Source organism: Lepidochelys olivacea, assembly GCF_965140295.1.
Source record: "Lepidochelys olivacea isolate rLepOli2 genome assembly, chromosome: 6".
In the NCBI taxonomy this organism is placed as follows: domain Eukaryota; kingdom Metazoa; phylum Chordata; order Testudines; family Cheloniidae; genus Lepidochelys; species Lepidochelys olivacea.
The window spans coordinates 72,717,700-72,732,619 of record NC_140416.1 but is presented as its reverse complement, the minus strand read 5'-3'; positions in this window follow the sequence as shown (position 1 = coordinate 72,732,619).

Here is a 14,920-nt window from a genome sequence, read left to right as displayed (position 1 = left end):
AGCTGCACATCTCTTGTGTAGAGAGCCCTCCCGTCGACATAATTCAGCCAACTCCAACAAACAGTGGTAGCTATGTCGGAGGGAGAAGCTCTCCCGCCGACACAGCACTGTGCACACTGCCACTTATGCCAGTGAAACTTTTGTCTCTCAGGGATGTGCTTTTTTCACATCCCTGAGCAATATAAATTTTGCTAACAAGTGGTAGTGTAGACATGGCCTCAGTCAGCAATACTTGCAACTGTCACTCAAGCTAAGTGCACAAAATTACATCTAGACTTTGCTTGTTCATTTTTCTTTGCTTCTTCCCTGTATTGGAACCACAGAGGTTGAGAAAAATAATACTTTGCAATTATGTACCACTTTTTATCCTTGAATCTCTGAAGCACCTTGTAAAGGGTGGTAAGCATTATCATCCCCATTTTACAGAGGAGGGAACTGAGGCACAGATTTTAAATAACTGGTCAAAGATCAAACAACACTAGAGTAGCAAAGTTGGGAATAGAAGTCAGAACTGCTGACTTTTAGTCTTGTGTTCCGTCACTAGACCACAACTTCCCCTAAACAACAGAGGCTTTTGCAGATGAAACAAAAATATGTCTGTAGTTCCTTTTTTTATGTATATTGGAGCAGACTGTGGTGAATTGTTTTATCTGTTCCATGTTGCTGGCCTGCAGGCAACGCTGTAATTTTTGAATATATTTAGGATATTATTGCTGTTCCTTTTGAAGATTTTGCTTCTCCAGGACTGATAAAGGATAAGGATAAATAAAACCAAGAAGAGACATGGGATAGATTATATTCAGCCTCGAATAAGAGAGACAGATCCCTGTGTAGTCTACATTGAGCACAGGCCTCTTAATGTAACTTTTAAAAATTATCGGATTTCAATGGCTTTTACTGTGCTTGGATTATTTGTGTTTTCCTCCTACTACCCACTTGCTTTTGCATTATGCTTCAAAGGACAGGGTTGAAGTTTTGACTGTATATCATTGGAAACTTTTCCTCTATTTGCCATTATTTATATATATATATATATATATATATATATATATATATACACACATATACATACATAATTTGTTCTGATTGAAACAAAATAATAAAAAGCACCTATCCTAGGCTTTGGGAGAGAATGTCTGAGAAATATTGAAGTAACATCCTTAATAATAAATTCACCTGTATAGCTTGATCCCCTCATGACGGGAGGTGAGGGGAGGAACTAAAAGAAACACTCCTATTTCCCAGCAAATTCTATCCTTCACTATATTCTCCATTCCGCGAAGCCTAGGAGAAAGGATGGGCTAATCTGAAAGATCAAAGACAATTTCTGCCTGGAAGTAAGGCATACATTTTTTACAATCAGGGAAATTAATCATTGGAACAATTTACTAAGGGTGGTGGTGGATTCTCTATTGATGGTAATGTTTAAATCCTGATTGGATTTTTTTTCTAAATGGAATATTTTTGGGAAAGTTCTATGGCCTTTGTGAAAAGGAGGTCAGACTAGATGTTCTCTATGGCCCTTTCTGACCTTGGAATCTATGAATCAAAAGATTTGCTCTATTTTGAAACAATGAGGAAATAAGTTTAAAGTCAAGCGTTCAGCATGGAAAATATCCAATTGGCAGACCCTCTTTCAATTTTTAAATTGAGGGGCTCCAGCTTGAGCACTGTGCTGATTTTAGTTGCAGCAGTATCATCCAGGGAGAGAGGCAGTATCTCATATAGGTGGATCCCAAGACTTTTGGAAATAGTAGAATTGTCAATAATAATACAGAAAAAGAAGTGATCAATAATATTTATGTTCTGTATTTCAGATGATGTAGTCATATATGTTGATGATGATGAAACACTTTCCATTCCAACAGTAACTCAGGAGGATGTTAAATAGCACCTAATAAATCAGACATTTTTTTAAATCAGCAAGTCTGAATAACTTGTATCCAATAGTTTTTAAAAGAGCTGTGTAAGGAACTTGCTGAACCATTAATGTTGATTTTCAATAACTATTGGTACACTCAGGAAATTCCAGAAGACTGGAAGAAAGCTAATAATGTGTCAATGTTTAAAAAGGGTAATTGAGATTACCTGAATAATTATAGGCCTGTCAACTTAACACTGATCCCAGGAAAAATACTGGAACAGCTGTCAGAAGACTCAATTAATAAAAAATTAAAAGAAGATAATACAATTAATCCCTTGGGTTTATGGAAAATAGATCCTGTAAAATTAACTTCATATAGTTTTTTGAGATAACAGGATTGATAAAGATACAGTGTTGATGTAATAGACTTCTGCAAGGCATTTGATTTGGTACTGCATGATATTTTGATTTAAAAAATAAAATGATACAAAATAAACATGACATAATTAAACAGATTAAAAACTGGCTAATTGATAGATCTCAAAATGTAATTGTAAAGAGGGAATCATCATCAAGTTGGTGTGGGGTCCTGAATGGATCTATTCTCGGACCTTTGCCATTTAGCATTTTTATCAATAACTTGGACTAAAACATAAAATCACTGCTGATGAAGGTTGCAGATGACACAAAGATTGGGGGTTTGGTAAATAATGATAGGGACAGGTCACTGATATCAAGTGATCTGGATCACTTTGTACACTGGGCTTAAGCAAACAATATGGATTTCAAAACTGTCAAATGTAACGGCATGCATACAGGAACAAAGCACGCAGGCCATACTTACAGGATGGAGGACTCTATCTTGGGAAGTTGTGACTCTGATTCAGACTAGGGAATTGTGGTGGATAATCAGTTAAACATGAGCTCCCACTGTGATGCTCTGGCTAAAAGGGGTAATGTGATTATTGGATATATAAACAGGGGAATATCAAGTAGGAGTGCAAGGTATACCTTTGTGTTTGGCACTGGTGACACTGCTACTGGAATACTCTGTCCATTTCTGGTGTCTGCAATTCAGGAAGGATTTTGATAAATTGGAGAGGGTTCAGGGAAGTGTCATATAAATAATTAAAGGATTAGAAAACATACCTTATAGTGATAAACTCATGGAACTCAGTATGTTCAGCTTATCAAAGAGAAGTGTGATAGGGTGTACCAACCCCACACTGGGCCTTAAGAGGTTAAGAAGAATCTGTGGCACAATCAGCCTCACCCTGCTACACTTGCAGTTGGTGTCAAGCCTGGAGAGAGGAGATAAAAGAGGAAAAGTCTAGATTAGTGATGGTTAACTGGGAGAGTAGGCCTTTTGAGCTAGTCCTCTGAAGGAAGGCCTGGCTGGGGCCAAATCCTAACTGGAGACTGCCTGGAAGGATCAACTGGGGCTGAAACCTAACTAGAGATTCCCAAGTGTCAGATCCCCTTTGGGGCAGGTAGGTCGGATGCCAGAACCTTTTTGTTTCTTTTAGTTCCTCAGCTAGGTTGGATCTCCTTGATTTTGGGTGCTGCAGAAGCATCAGTCGGGCAAGTGATTGAAAGAAAAGCCTAGCTGCAGGCCATGGAAGGAAGCAGACCAAAGATAGAGCAGAGCATCTGAATGAACAGACCTTATCTGCTTCATACAGTATCCCCAGGCTGGATCCCAGGTTAGAGAGTAAGCCTGGGTTCCTCTCTGGGCCCATAGACAGTGGGGGTATGAAGACCCTGGAACCAAAGGCCTGAATCATGCACCCAAAAGCCTGAAATTAAGCTGAATCTGTGGTATGAAACTGCTAGACCAGTGGCATTGTTAGACTCAGGTTTCTCCAGAAGAGGCAAGAGTAAAAATGACCTGGCCCACCAAAGGACCAAGTCACAGGAAGAGATAGACCACCACAAGAACAGAGCGGCTGTTGGTAGGGGGAACCAAAGCAGGAGGAGAGTCACTATGCTACTCCCAGCCAGCAAGAGAAGAGTTGGCGAGAGAGTCAGATGCTTACCCAGGAAGATTAAGGATGACTTGATCACAGTGTATAAGTATCTAGATGTGGAATAAAAAAAATTGATAATAGGCTCTTCAATCAATCAGACAAAGGTAAAACGAGATCCAATGGCTGAAAATTGAAGCTAGACAAATTCAGACTAAAAATAAGGCACAATTTTTAAACAGTAAGGGTAATTAATCATTGGAACAACTTATGAAGCGATTCTCCGTGACTGGCAATTTTTAAATCACGATTGAATGTTTTTCTAAAAGAATTTCAAACAGGAATTAATTCAGGAAACTCCTGTGTTAGGCAGGAGGTCAGACGGGATAATCACAGTCATGCTTTATGGTTTTATAAGCTACTAATTTTATCTCAAAATGACAAAGGCCTGGATTGAGGTGGTGGTGCCTACATCTGAATGAAATGGTCACAACATAGATGAACAAAAACCATCTTGGTCATTGCTGCTACCTTATCATCTAAAAGTAGCCAGGGAACTACTAGACTACTACTTGACTGCAAATGGCAGATACACGTCCTCAATCAAAGGGACAAATATACTCTTCACCATATCTTCTGGTTGCTTTTTCCAGACAAACAGCATCACTTCTGGTTTATCCCAACTGAATCTTTCAGCTAGCTCTCATCCCTGCCCCAGACTCTGAATAAGATGCTCAGCTGCAGTTGTTTAGCTGGAGGAAACAGCAGATAGTGTTGAGTTTCAGCAGCATTCTGAAGACAAGTCTCCTCATTAACTCTCCTGTCAGCCTCAGCTACACACTGAAAAAAAGAGAGACAAGACTGAATAGTGTGGAACCCACACAAGAGCACCTCAAAGAGAAAGAACAGTAGCTCAAAAGCTTTCTCTGAATGTTCTCAGCAAGAAAGGAATGGAGCTACTTCAGGGCAAACCTCCAGATGCTCCCACTGTGGTTCATAGGCAAGTCAATTATGCCATATGATCAACAGTAAAGGCAGTTGATTGATCTATTAATACCAACATGTACATGTGCTCAGGGCCACCCTAGACCAAATGGTGCCCCAGGAGAGGAGCGTCTTTGGCGCCTCCACCCCCCCACCCAATTTGTTAAACTTTTGAATATCTTTTTTTAAATTGCATTTGTATCCCATTTCATGACTTTGATACATGATTTGCATGATTTATCCTTGTCATATAAAATGATAAACTTGCATGCTAGGATCTGTAAATCTGTATTTACAGAAAGTCTGGAAGGTTCCACAAGATTCTACAAAGGTCCAGAACATTCCAGGAGATTAGTGAAGAATGAATCCACATACGGAATTACTTCAAACATTCTATTTTCCCTTTTGTTGCTAACAACAAAATCAGCAACCCACGCCGGTCATCCCAGGCGGCTGCCTGCCCCTAAATTCAGTCCTGGATGTGCTCATTATTCAATGTCTACTAAGTAAACCAGTTCAATGTCTATGCAGTACCATGCTCAGAATCACAACTGACAAGGGTCAAGCAACTCTGAGGCAGCAAGTTACTGTGAGAGTTGGCTCATCACAGACTTTTCAGTGATATTAACCAAAAATGCAATATTATAATGCAATAGTTTGTTAGACTGTCAGAATCCAGAAATGCTTTTGTCTTGAGACGAGACTGTACATAACTTTCTTAAGTGAAACTGGCAACATACGACCCTCGAAGTATTTCAAGACTTTACCAGTGAACCCATTTCTTCCTCACTGGCCTTTTCCAAACAGGACAGACTGTAGAACTAATATATCCAACAACTCCAGTACTTCAGGACCACAGACCAGTGCTCAAGATGGGAATTAGTGTTTGTCCGGTGCCTGCTCAGAAACAAACAGTTCATTCCAAACCCATGTAACTTTATCCACAAATTGACATTAAATTCTCTCCAAACTTCCTTGTTTACCATATCCTCTAGAGGAATAATTACCAGCAATACAAACAGAATTGAGATTAAACATCTCTACTCAGGTTTATGACTTAACACAGAATGTCTTCCTGTCTTGTCTCCCTTTGACCACTACTGCAAGGACCAAAAAACCTAAAACCTGGCAACCTACCCCCCCCCCCACCTTGGGCTTCCATATTGCCTACACACAGAAGCTAGTACTAGTATTTGTTTTTCTTTGTGGTATAAATTATTTTAAATACACATCAAATCACTGGAATAACTTCTGAAATTCAGATTGTTTGAGTCACATCCACCTAGATCATGCAAGAGTTTACAGAGATTTGGTTGTAATCTGTTCTTGTAATTTGATAGAAAAAGTCTATTTTCAATATACAAAGTCTCTGATGAGGAAGGTAGCTTTCTGTATCTTCTGTATGTATCTGGAATCTTGTTTAGAAGTTAACAAGATCTGACTTTGCTGAAGTACTAATATAGATTTAATCAGCTCAATTCAGCTAAATCCTTATTAGTAGGATATGTGTAATGACCACCCAGTGTTTAACTAGCACTAGGATTGTGACTGTAGAAAATGGGCAACAGTACCTCCCCTTCCCCCAGAAAAGATAATTACTTTGGACAATTTTCCTCAAAATGCTATAACGCAGGAAAATTTTAACATCCATGATACTTTAGTTTTAGGTTAATTAATCTACCACTAATAGCTGGATGTGATCATAATTTATTGTGATTTGTGCGGGAACACATCCAAATTATTATTTTAGAGTTAAAACCTAAACTCAGAGTTGTTGATTTAATCCCCACAATTAAACAGTCCTGGACTGAATACTTGGGATGGCATTTTTAACGTGAATCCCATGCTGATAAGGAGTTATGCACCCAAACCCAGCTAATTCCCACTCTTTATCTAATTCCCCAATCATAAATGTAAGACGTGTACCAACCAATAGGAATAAATAGAAATTCCTATCTTCAGCTATTTCTTTAGAGGTATTCACAAGCAAAAGTGTAAGCCATTTTAAGGGGTGCTAAATAAGTATATTGAGTCAAATTTATTCCTGGTTTAAATTTTTCCCCTCTTGCCAAGTAAGTAACCTTTGCAAGATGTACCAGACTGCTGCCACACCACAATAATTTATTGTTAATTGAATACTTTCAGTTCAAATATTTGAGCAGTTGAGAATGCCAAAGATGGGTTCAGGTTAGGGTAGGCCAGTTTTAGATAGGTCAGTTTACATTAAAATTGTGAATGTAAAAGGAATAAATTGCAGAAAACTTGATGATACTTTGCATGATTATATTAATTCTTGTATGTTTTATGACTTACTAATGAAATACATTTTCTTTATTTTATCTTATCAATGGCTTCATGCCACCCCCATTCCTAATCCCTGTCATAGGATGGATTCCCATGAAAAGAACTGAGGCCAGAGCACCCTTGCGTTGTGACGGTCCTTGGATGCCAAAATGGCACCTTGAGCCATTGGCAGCCAGGCATACATTTCAGCAGTTGTGACCAGCCACAAAGCCACCCTTGGCCTGCCCCATATCTCCCAGCTGCACCAAATGTATCTTGGCCACAGTTGAGGATCCATCCTTATATCAGTAATAAAGTGGGGGTATATCTTAGACATATATATTGTTATGGTACAAGACTCTAATGGCTTGCAAGTTAGGATTCATCTTTTCCAGACCCTAGAGATGGAGGGGAGCTTTGGACTAAGGGTTTCCCAGATGTAAATTGCAGAGTGTATTTAAGCAGTTGGATCTGTTTGTGTGAATCCTGGAGAGTGGCAGAGGCTCAAGGCAGCCACCTGTGACAGAGCAGTGGTGCCTTATCTGAAGTATCTGCAAAAGGGGTTTGCTTGTGTGCAGGCTGTTAGCACCGCTGTTCAAGGAAACAGGACTTGTGTACATTTTGTAAATAAATAAATTACACTAAGAGAATATCTGACTCAGCATCACTAGTTTCTGCTCCAAACAGAACATAAGAATGGCCATACTGGGTCTGACCAATGGTCTATCTAGTCCACTATCCTGTCTTCCAACAGTGGCCAATGCCAGGTGCTTCAGAGAGAATGACCAGAAGAGGCAGTTATCGAGTGATCCATCCCCTGTCATCCACTCCCAGAATCTGGCAGACAAGAGGCTAGGGACACCCAGAGCATGGGGTTGCTTCCCTGATCATTCTGGCTACTGATGGACCAGTCCTCCATGAACTTATCTAATTCTTTTTTGAACCCAGTTTTAGTTTTGGCCTTCACAACATCCTGGCAATGAGTTCCACAAGTTGACTGTGTGCTATGTGAAGAAGTACTTCCTTTTGTTTGTTTTAAACCTGCTGCCTATTAATTTCATTGGGTGACTCCTGGTTCTTGTGTTATGTGAAGAAGTAAAGAACACTTCTTTATTCACTTTCTCCACACCATTCATGATTTTATAGAACTCCCTTATCCACCCTTAGTCGTCTCTTTTCTAAGCTGAATCGTATGAATCTTTTTAATCTCTCCTCATATGGAAGCTGTTCCATACCCTTAATCATTTTTGTTGCCCTTCTTTGTACCTTTCCCCTTTCTAATATATCTTTCTTGAGATGAGGCAACTAGAACTGCACACAGTATTCAAGGTGAAAAGAAAAGGAGTACTTGTGGCACCTTAAAGACTAACCAATTTATTTGAGCATAAGCTTTCGTGAGCTACAGCTCACTTCATCGGATGCATAAAGTGGAAAGTACAGTGAGGAGATTTTATATATACACACAGACCATGAAAAAATACACATTCTAAGGAGAGTGATCACTTAAGATGAGCTATTACCAGGAGGAGAGTGGGGTGGGGGGAGAGAAAACCTTTTGAAGTGATAATCAAGGTGGGCCATTTCCAGCACATTTCCAGGAGTTAACAAGAACGTCTGAGGAACAGTGGGGGGATGGGGGGTGGGTGGGAAATAAACAAGGGGAAATAGTTTCACTTAATATAATGACTCAACCACTCCCAGTCTCTATTCAAGCCTAAGTTAATTGTATCCAATTTGCAAATTAATTCCAATTCAGCAGTCTCTCGTTGGAGTCTGTTTTCGAAGTTTTTTTGTTGAAGGATACTCACTTTGAGACCAGAAATCGGGTGACCAGAGAGATTGAAGTGTTCTCCAACTGGTTTTTGAATGTTATAATTCTTGACATCTGATTTGTGTCCATTTATTCTTTTATGTAGAGACTGTCCAGTTTGACCAATGTACATGGCAGAGGGGCATTGCTGGCACATGATGGCATATATCACATTGGTAGATGTGCAGGTGAACGAGCCTCTGCTAGTGTGGATGATGTGATTAGGCCCTATGATGGTGTCCCCTGAATAGATATGTGGGCACAGTTGGCAACGGGCTTTGTTGCAAGGATAGGTTAGTGGTTCTGTTGTGTGGTTGCTGGTGAGTATTTGCTTCAGGTTGGGCAGCTGTCTGTAGGCAAGGACTGGCCTGTCTCCCAAGATTTGTGAGAGTGATGGGTCGTCCTTCAGGATAGGTTGTAGATCCTTGATAATGCATTAGAGAGATTTTAGTTGGGGGCTGAAGGTGACGACTAGTGGCGTTCTGTTATTTTCTTTGTTGGGCCTGTCCTGTAGTAGGTGACTTCTGGGTACTCTTCTGGCTCTGTCAATCTGTTTCTTCACTTCAGCAGGTGGGTATTGTAGTTGTAAGAATGCTTGATAGAGATCTTGTAGGTGTTTGTCTCTGTCTGAGGGGTTGGAGCAAATGCGGTTGTATCGTAGAGCTTGGCTGTAGACAATGGATCGTGTGTTGTGGTCTGGGTGAAAGCTGGAGGCATGTAGGTAGGAATAGCGGTCAGTAGGTTTCCAGTATAGGGTGGTATTTATGTGACCATCGCTTATTAGCACTGTAGTGTCCAGGAAGCAGATCTCTTTTGTGGACTGGTCCAGGCTGAGGTTGATGGTGGGATGGAAATTGTTGAAATCATGGTGGAATTCCTCAAGGGCTTCGTTTCCATGGGTCCAAATGATGAAGATGTCATCAATATAGCGCAAGTAGAGTAGGGGCATTAGGGGACAAGAGCTGAGGAAGCGTTGTTCTAAGTCAGCCATAAAAATGTTGGCATACTGTGGGGCCATGCGGGTACCCATAGCAGTGCCGCTGACTTGAGGGTATACATTGTCCCCAAATGTGAAATAGTTATGGGTGAGGGCAAAGGCACAAAGTTCAGCCACCAGGTTTGCCTTGACATTATTGGGGATACTGTTCCTGCCGACTTGTAGTCAGTCTTTGTGTGGAATGTTGGTGTAGAGGGCTTCTACATCCATAGTGGCCAGGATGGTGTTTTCAGGAAGATCACCGATGGATTGTAGTTTCCTCAGGAAGTCAGTTGTGTCTCGAAGATAGCTGGGAGTGCTGGTAGCGTAGGGCCTGAGGAGGGAGTCTACATAGCCAGACAATCCTGCTGTCAGGGTGCCAATGCCTGAGATGATGGGGCATCCAGGATTTCCAGGTTTATGGATCTTGGGTAGCAGATAGAATGCCCCAGGTCGGTGTTCCAGGGGAGTGTCTGTGCGGATTTGTTCTTGTGCTTTTTCAGGGAGTTTCTTGAGCAAATGCTGTAGTTTCTTTTGGTAACCCTCAGTGGGATCAGAAGGTAATGGCTTGTAGAAAGTGGTGTTGGAGAGCTGCCTAGCAGCCTCTTGTTCATATTCCGACCTATTCATGATGACGACAGCACCTCCTTTGTCATCCTTTTTGATTATGATGTCAGAGTTGTTTCTGAGGCTGTGGATGGCATTGTGTTCTGCACAGCTGAGGTTATGGGGCAAGTGATGCTGCTTTTCCACAATTTCAGCCCGTGCACGTCGGCGGAAGCACTCTATGTAGAAGTCCAGTCTGCTGTTTCGACCTTCAGAAGGAGTATTCAAGGTGTGGGCATACCAGGGATTTATATAGTGGCATTATTATATTTTGTCTTATTATCTCGTTCCTAATGTTTCCTAACATTGTTAGCTTTTTTTTTGACTGTTGCTGCCCATTGAGCTGATATTTTCAGAGAAATATCCACAATGACTCCAAGATCTCTTTTTTGAGTGGTAACAGCTAATCTTTTTGTATGTATAGTTGGCATTACGTTTTCCAATGTGCATTACTTTGCATTTACCAGCATTGAATTTCCTCTGCCATTTTGTTGCCCAGTCATCCAGTTCTGTGACATCCCTTTGTAATACTTTGCAGTCTGCTTTGGATTTATCTATCTTGAGTAATTTTATATCATCTGCAAATTTTGCCACCTCACTGTTTACCTCTTTTTCCGGATCATTTAGGCCTTGCAAATATTTTAGGACAGTGATGTCCAACCTTTTTACCCCATGGGCCTAAAATACTACTTTTTAAAAATAAAGGTGCCACAATCAACACAGAGGCAGATTCCCTGTTCTGCTCTCTTTGCCTCTCCCAGACACTGCCTAAGGGAGCAGAAATCACTCACACGTCTCCTGCTATAGAATCTCCAGCATAGGAATATTCCCAGGAGCAGAGCTGGCATAGCTGGTTGAAGAAGTGGTGGGAGGCATTGGAGGACCGGGAATTCCCTACTTCTTCCATGTACTGACATTATAACACTTAGATAAAAAGATGCAAGGTGCAGCTCACATTTTCTTCTTAAGACACACCCTTGAATGCCGCTGTTTAAAAGGCTACAGGTTCCACACCACTATTCTGGGAAATGAAGATTAGTATGCTGCAGTTATTTGAAATCCTTTGTGTCTTCATGATACTCTGCAAAATGTTTCATCTCATAAACTACCACAGTGAAACAACATATTTAAAAACCCAATTACAAAAAAAACCTCCAAGTATTCTCTTCTACTTCATGAGCCTCTGTCTCTGCTGCATTTGGATCTAAACAGAGCTATATCATCATCTGACAAAGTGAACTGATTCCTGAGCATTTCTTGTACTGGAACATATTAATCAACTTATCTTTGTAAACTATTAACTTAAAGGATCTTAGCCATTTAAACTTTGAAACCGGTATAAAACAAGGATTAAATTAACAGGAAATCACATTATCTGCCAGTCTCAAAACAGAAAGTAAACTGAAAAACACTCTCACTTAGATAACTAGAATAAATCCTGTGTCTATGGCTCAGAGTAAAAATATTTTCCTTCTTTCACACACATGCTGTGATACAAATAATTTTATTCTGCTAGATTATATTTAGGACTTCTGGTTTTCAGTTTTAACTGATAAACACTGATATAACAACCCCAATAGAAAAGAAAAGAAATTGAATGTTTATCCAGTAAACACTGGAAATGGTTACTAGTATGTAAGGGTTTGTCTGCACAGAGCAGTAATGCAGACTATGGGAATGTGATTTCTAAAGCACGCTATCATGTTGCACATTAATTGGCCCGTGTAGGCTCTGCTGGTGTGCACTAAAGGTTCCCTACTTCACCTTAATGTTCGAAACAGCACTACATAAAAGTAGAACATTATAAAGAGATTATTCATTACAGTATATACAAAGAGAAAGCCCTGAAAACTCCTGATTTCTGGACATCTACGTAAAATTTAAAAATTGCTAAAAATAACCCCCAGTGAAATTTATAAATCCCCCCCCCAAAGAAGCCTTAATTATACTGTAAATGTCTTGTACAAAAATGGATACATTTTTATTTATTGAAATGGAATTGTGCCACACATGATTGATCTAGTCTTTGGCAGAACATTTTAAAAATTGTTACATTTGTAAATGCCTTATGCTTTTATAAAACAATTACTAATTATTCCTCCTACCATCCTTCTAAGAGAAAGAAGAAAATATTATTACAGCATGTTTGAGATATGTGTTAAAGGCCATTATTAGAGAAAGGGTGATGGCAGTTTACTGTAATTGTTCCATTATATTTAAGTTAGAACGCTTTTTACACACACCAAATTGCTATCAGTAGGAATATTATAAGGAACTTAATATATGTATAAAAGAAGGACCTTTGTGCATCAATACATCGTCCTGTGTTAGTTAAAAATGGTTCTGTTGAAGTTCCTTGACAGAAGGAACAAACAAACTAAAAAAAGTGTAAGCTCTTTGGGGCAGAGATCATCATTGTTGCTGTATGTTTGTACAGTTCGTAGCACAATGGAGTCCTGGTCCATGACTAGAGCTTTTAGGGGCTATAGTAATACAAATAAATATAAGATACCTCTCATTGTAGCATCTTCTTGGACTGCTTCACTCATTGAGCAAAGGACAGTTCCTCACAAAAACATTTCTGGGAACAATTGCTGAAACTTGAACACAAAAGACACCACATCTACTGAGAAAGGGAAACCTGTTCTAAGCAACTACCCAAGATGGTCAGTAAGAAACTGTTTGACCAACAGAAGTGAAACAAAATTATATTGGAAATGTGGAATAATTATAAGGGGCCCCATAAGAGAGGGAGATAACCTTTAGAGCAAGTTTCATTGTATCTCTAATTTTCAGTTAAATCAGGCAAAGAAGCTCTTCTACGGTAACACGTTTACTATATAAGGTCCTGAAAAGGGTTACAGCTGGGTTTTTTAAACCCACCTCCTCCTGTGTACCTATCCTGGAACAGTTACAAGTACTTCCATTTTATTGTGTGTTTGTTTTAGAGAGGAGGCCAAGTCTGTGTTTCATATATTTTTCATGAGAGGCAAGGTGGCTGAGGTAGTATCTTTTACTGAACCAACTTCTGTTGGTCAGAGAGATAAGCTTTCAAGCTCACACAGAGCTCTTCTTCCCAGCTCTGTATAAGTGGAAAAGCTTGTCTCTCTCTCTCACCAACATAAGTTGGTCCAATACAAGGTATTACCTTGCCCACCTTCTCTCTCTAATATCCTGGAACCAACACAACTACACCATCACTGTATATACCTTTTAATACTGTTTCTCTTCTGTCATCATGTAATAAACTACACAGGTAAACTGCTTCCAGATTTTACACAATTAAAAAACTAATTATAAAGAGGGCTCTCTTCAAAACTGAAAGGGTACAGTGAGTAATGTGCATTTTATGGATAATGCATCCACAAGGATTTAAACTGGATGGATTAAAGCCAAGCATAGCACATCCTTAACAATTTAACCATGTTTCTAGATTTTCCATTCTATTGTTGTTCCTAAAAGCAGCATCAATTAAGAATTTAGGTAAAGGAGGACACACTGAAAGTATAATCTACTAAAGATTCAGTTCTGTCCTCTGCTAGTCGCCTCCTCCTCTCCCCAAGACAAAACAAAGAGACATTGGTGCTGTTGTTGCTGATATCCCAGAGTTACATCCACATTGGTAAAGAAGCCTGCCAAGCCTCTAAGACCGTTTAAGGAGGAAACGTTTGATTCACTAAGCACACTTTGCATGTGTCTATGCGAACTCTGATAGTAAGGATAAATTGCAGTCTCAGGCCTCCTGCGTGTACTGTAGAAGGAGAGGCATTTGTTTGAAGTGTGTCAGGCCACGCTTCAACAACCTCTGACGGCAAACACTATCCCTTCCCGCATTCCTCCATGTCTGCAATCTTACACCTCGTGCTCATTAGCAAACCCCCTCCAAGCCTGTCAGAAACAAATCCATGCATTAAAAAAATGATTGAATGGACAGAAAAGCATTGGCTCAGGTTTACAAAAAGTATATTGATTCCTTGCATTGGCAAGAAGATTAATGCATTCAATGAGCATGTTCTGCAGCAGCTATTGGCATGTAACCGGAGCAGCATCCTGTTCCCACTGAACTCAATGGCAAAAATCCCACTGCTTTCCATGGGAGCAGGCTCCTTATAGATTAACCATTCCCTCCTTCGTGAATAGAAGCAAATACAGTTTAGCCCAGCAGAACTAGATGAATACCGTGCAATGTTTTGTGGTGCAGCAATGCAACCTCAGCACTAGCGCTGCGTGCATTAACCCGGTCCGCCCCCTTGCAGTGTGGCAGCAGAGCCCACTTTATGTGCAGAGTAACAGATGAGCCTGTGCCATGTACGCGCTTTGTGCTGCACCAGGGCAGCCTCCCTGCCGGCCAACGACTCCAGCCCGTACAGGAAGGGAACAGCACCGGCCGATCCAACTTTGCAGGACTGGAAGCGAGTTGCCTACACTGTGCA